General features: G+C 37.7%; 1 pseudogene; it reads right to left on the reverse strand.

The window, feature by feature from the left end:
* Positions 1 to 2,607: 2,607 nt before the first annotated feature.
* LOC111056324 lies at positions 2,608 to 5,004 on the reverse strand (annotated as a pseudogene).
* Positions 5,005 to 5,771: the final 767 nt, after the last annotated feature.

Genomic DNA, 5,771 nt, shown 5'->3' on the forward strand with positions numbered 1-5,771 from the left:
TAACAAGTAGGAAGCAATGCTGGTCATGAGGGCCAGTGAATATTTGGCAATCCTGGTTGAAATAAAAAATTAAGCCAAGTCCGATTGAATCTTTATTTTCAACATTAAAAATCAATTTCATTTCTGAAGTTACAAAATATTCAGTTTACAAGTTTTGATTATTAAATCTATGTTAGTAACCCGGTAGGCCTACAACTGAAGCTTCAGTGTGATGTGGAATCGTAGATAAGCGACGATTAACGAAGTTTGAAACTCATAAAATTCGATGGACTTGGTGATTAGAAGCCGAATTGTAAAACAGTGTTCTGCTTACCCCACTTCGAATTGTAAATTTAACTTTCATACTGTACTTGAATTCCAAAATTTGATTGCTTGAGTTTATGGAAAATTTGTAGTCTCCTTCATCCTGTATTTATCCTGGTATTATATTGTCCGGTCATTCAAAATTAATGGTAAAATAAAAAAAAAAAAACCAACTGGGTTATTCAAATATAAAATTCAATCAGGCATTGTAGATTTACATTTTATGCTACTTTAGCATAATTTAAAGAAAAATTTGTAGTAAAAATTTAGATATTTCATAATTCAAATCACATGCTACATTTTGAGATGCAACAGCTAGGCCTTTTAGAACAAGAAGAAGAAAGAAATCGCTGGCTGGTCAACCGACAAGGCTTCGTCCAGTTGTACCAATCCAACAATCAAAATTATTAACTAGAAATTTAATAAATGGATATTCAAAGTTATGTCAAATAAGGAGAAAATAAAAAATAAAATAAAATTAAGTAATTAATAAATTTTGGTACAATTGTCTAATTGACCAATTGTGTAATTGATGAAAAAAATAAGTCAATTGGAATTTAAAAAAATACTACTTGCTGGAAGTATACAATACTTTAATCTAACAATTTTAATTAACTGAATTTAGGGAGAAAAGAAGTAGGGCCAGAGCCAGTTTTGTCCTTCCAATATTTTAATGTACACTTTTTGAATGTAAACTTATTCATTCAACGAATGGATAGATAGACAATAGGCAATGATAGTAATGTTAATCAGATGCTAACTTTATAACGTGAACCACACTATAGCTACAAAAAACATCCAATGGGAAAGAAGCATGTCCTATAGTGAAGTCTACGTTATAATGGAATGGCACAGTATTTGATTAACATTGGTATTAATATTCGGCAAAGCAGATAGCGCAATTCTTTTCTGAAAAGATCGTTCTTGGACCATGTAGAAATAAATATAATTAATGAACAAAATATTTCATCTCAATTATGAAAATGTATTATTCAATCATTGGAAAATATTATTCCCCAACGAATAAAATATAATCGATAATTTTAAACAAGGAAGAAGAGTAAGGCTAGGCACACACCAGTTAGTCAAGACAAGATCAGACACGGTTAGTCACAATACTTCACATTGTTGCTTATGAAGCAACACACACTGATTAGTCATTGCACTTAGACATGTCTTCATAAGCAACTATGTGAAGTATTGTGACTGAACATGTCTGATCATGTCTTGACTAACTGGTGTGTGTGGCGTACACAGGTTAGTCAAGACATGATCAGACATGTTCAGTCACAATACTTCACTTAGTTGCTTATGAAGACATGTCTAAGTGCAATGACTAATCAGTGTGTTTGCTTCATACGCAACAATGTTAAGTATTGTGACTAAACGTGTCTGATCATGTCTTGTGGTCTTGACTAACTGGTGTGTGGCTACCCTAAAGCTAGGCGTACACCAGTTGGTCAAGACATGATCAGACACGTTTAGTCATAATACTTCACATAGTTGCTTATGAAGACATGTCTAATTGAAATGACTAATAAGTATGAGTTGCGTAATAAGCAACAATGTGAATTATTGTGACTAAACGTGACTAGTCTTGTCTTGACTAACGGTGTGCGCCTAGCTTTAGGGTGGCCACACACCAGTTAGTCAAGACATGATCAGACATGTTCAGTCACAATACTTCACATAGTTGCTTATGAAGAAATGTCTAATTGCAATGACTAACCGGTGTGTGTTGCTTCATAAGCAACTATGTGAAGTATTGTGACTAACGTGTCTGATCATGTCTTGACTAACCGGTTGTACGCCTAGCTTAGGGTGGCCACACACCAGTAGTCAAGACATGATCAGACATGTTCAGTCACAATACTTATAGTTGCTTATGAAGACATGTCTAATTGCAATGACTAATAAGTATGAGTTGCGTCATAAGCAACATGTGAAGTATTGTGACTAATCGGGACCAGTCTTGACTTGACTAAACGGTGTACGTCCAGCCTTAATATTACATCAGATATACTGTGTATCAGCTACCCTCTATAGAAGGCTGTGGCAAGGCAGATAATCAACAAAGCTGTTCTTCTCTTTCTTTACTGCCATTATAACGTGGACCTCACTATAGTAATTTTCTATAAATAAATGAAGATACGATTTCGGAAAGATTGAAGTTTTGTTACAATTCAAGATGTAAATTCGACGTTTCACAAAGTGTTGTATAGAACCAATGTAAGATGTAATGGTTTAGTTTGTTTACTGAATAAACTAATTGATGAATAAATAAATAGTGTTGTTTGGCCTTACACTTCTGGTAGACGGCAGAAATGGTGCGAATGCCATAGTTGCTGAGGGAGCAGAGCACTTCGACTATGGCCGCCTCATCTGTGCCAATGCCCGCCACGGCGTCATGAAGCTCCTTGGCGTAGAATCGGGCAGAGGAGTCATCAGAGCCAACACTGCGTCCTCAAAGTTGCCGCCCAGCTCGCTCTTCAGGTCGCTGATCAGGTCCTAACAACATCACATTTAATAGAATAATGAATAATGATTTTGAAAAAGGACACTTGGAAATGGCTTGAAAGCTGAATATAGTAGTGTTTATATAAAACAATTTAAAAGAGGTTACACTATGTAATTATTTCTATTTTAATTAATAGAATAGAATTATTTCATCACAAACACTGATAATCAAGCATTTCTCTGTGTATGTGACATGTCAGAACAAGTAAGGTAACAAGTTATATAAAATATCTAACAGAGTGTTCCACGGAAGGTGCAACAGTCGAAGATCATAGATTTTACATGAGATTTGCAACAAACATGTCCAGTAAGATTCTCTTAAGAGCTTGTTTACATGACAGCGACTTACGCTCGGTTGTCTCGCGGTTGGCAAATCGCTCGATTTGCCAGTCTCGTACACATGACAGCGATTCATGAGCGGTTTGCCCTCGGTTAAGTCTGAGATTACAACTGCCGCGATTCGCCGGCGACTACTAAAACCGAGCGATGCATGTGTACGGCCCATGTGTTCCCTATACCTGGCAACCGCTCGGTTGGTCAATCGCGCGACAACCGAGCGTAAATCGCTGTCATGTGAACAGGCTCTTAAATCAAAACAAGTGCGGTAGCAAATTACTGTTTATAAGCCTCTATACAGAATGTCCAACAAAATGTGTAACAGCCAAGGACCATAGATTCTACATGAGATTTGCAACAAAAATGAGTGCTTGTCATAAGCGCCCTACTTGATGGCGCCGGGGGGAGCAGCAGCCGCCGGCCAAGGTCGCGGAGATTACGTAAAATCTCCTCATATCGCCCACTTCCCAGCGCCTAGTGGCGGCATTCCTCAAGCCAGTAACGAATCTCTATAAAATGTTTCAATATCATGTTTCAAGATTGATCGAATATTTAGTGACATATATGGCAGTTTTAGTGATAGGTGACTGCTGGTGGTTTTGTTGCAGAGCACACCTAGACATGCTGCTTGAGTCTGCCTCAATAATGCAACAATCTCCATCTGTTATGCATGAAGCAATTTTAGATCATTTCAAACAGTAATAGAAACGATGTATTGCATTATGGCTGATGTACTGTAATTTTAACAGTAATACAACGATGTTATTCGTAAGCAATTTTAGATCATTTCAAACAGTAATAGAAACGATGTATTGTATTATGGCTGACACAAGCCCTCGCTTCACCAGGTGGCTGGTGAGTCTGGGTAGAGGTCAGGTCAAGCAGGTAATTGCCCTGATAACTGGACATGGCCACTTCAGGAAACATCTCCACACAATTGAACTCAGAAATGAAAGCCAGATGTGTAGGCTTTGTAATCAGTCTGAAGAGACTGCTAAGCATATCATACTGGCTTGCAGAAGTCTTGGAGCTAGAAGAAGGGCTCTGTTTGGCTGTAAGCAACCAGGTGAGGAATGGGATGTTGGTATAGGGAAGAAACTCCTGGATCTTGTAAAGGACACGGGAGTTGGTTTGCCTAACTAACATGCTTTGGGACACACATAAGCTTCGGTTGACGTGTGAGGTTCTTCGAACCTTTGGATCTTTGGATCCGTCCCTTCAAAACATAAACATGGCTTATGTACTGTAATTTTAACAGTAATAAAACGATGTTATTCGTAAGCAATTTTAGATCATTTCAAACAGTAATAGAAACGAGGTATTGTTAAACTTAAATTAAAAAAAGAAGCACTTATGGAGTGGAAATGCACTTACATTGGTAGTGACGATCGTTTGGACCTGTTGTTGGACATCATCAGACTGTAGGAATTTACTGTAATATCAAGGTTATTATATTAGAGTAATCAACCTTGATATTACAGTAAATCCCTACAGTCAGATGATGACCCAACAGGTCCAAACGATCGTCACTACCAATGTAAGTGCATTTTCACTCCATAAGTGTTTCTTTTTTAATTTAAGTTTAATTTTATAGGGAAAAAGTATGGATATGCAACCGAGGTATTGTATTATGGCTGATGTACGTAATTTTAACAGTATAGAACGATGTCTGACCTTGCCATAGAGTGTTTTGAAGGCGGTTTCGATCTCCAGCCGCTGCACAATGGACCGATGGCCGAGCACATCTATGATGGCCTGCTCATCTGTGCCGAAGCCCTTCATCGCCTTCCGCAGAATTCCCGCGTCCTCTTCCGCGTCGAACGCTCGGCTGGAGAACCGTACTGAACACTGCAACACATACATTACATGTTTTTAATAATATAATAATAATAATAATAATATATAATATCCTTCCTTCCTTCCTTTCCTTTTCCTTCGTCTGGTACCCCCAGAAGAAGGGAGTTTATTATAGAAAATATAGCAAACAAAATGAAAAATACACTTATAAAAAGAAATCTTACAAACAAAACAAATGAATAATAATATAACAATAACAGTTGCCTCCACATCACCCCTTACAACAAAATCGTCATGGCGCCAAGTGACTAGTGAGTATAAGCTTAGGCGATTTGCGTGCAATAGAAAGACATAAGTGGCCTTGGTTTATTGCAACTGTCATAAAATGTGTTTTGGAACTCATAAATCTTGTATAGGCTCCTGCAAAGATCTTATTCCTTTTTAATAATTCTCGACACTTCAAAACAATCTATTTGATTTGACAGTTTATTACCAACTGCAAGCATCTTTCTACAGGAGCAGTGCAGCTTCTAAGAACGGCATAAAATTGGTGGTACTGTCTCAAGTTCCGCGCCGGTACAACGACACCAACTCCTCGGTCGCCAACCTCCACACGTCCATGAAGACAGTCATGCAAAAATGGCATCAAACTTAATTTCAAAGATTTCGCCATTCCAAAGATTCAATTTTCACCTCGTTGCAAAACTGTTTATAAGGAAGCTGCTCCAAATCCGGCATGAGCCTCTTCAACACCAGACGTAAAAACCTTCTTTGCACAGATTCTACTTTTTTTGTTGTGCATATTCTCCAAAAAAAAA

This window comes from Nilaparvata lugens, unplaced genomic scaffold (assembly GCF_014356525.2).
Source record: "Nilaparvata lugens isolate BPH unplaced genomic scaffold, ASM1435652v1 scaffold8050, whole genome shotgun sequence".
Taxonomy (NCBI): Eukaryota; Metazoa; Arthropoda; class Insecta; order Hemiptera; family Delphacidae; genus Nilaparvata; species Nilaparvata lugens.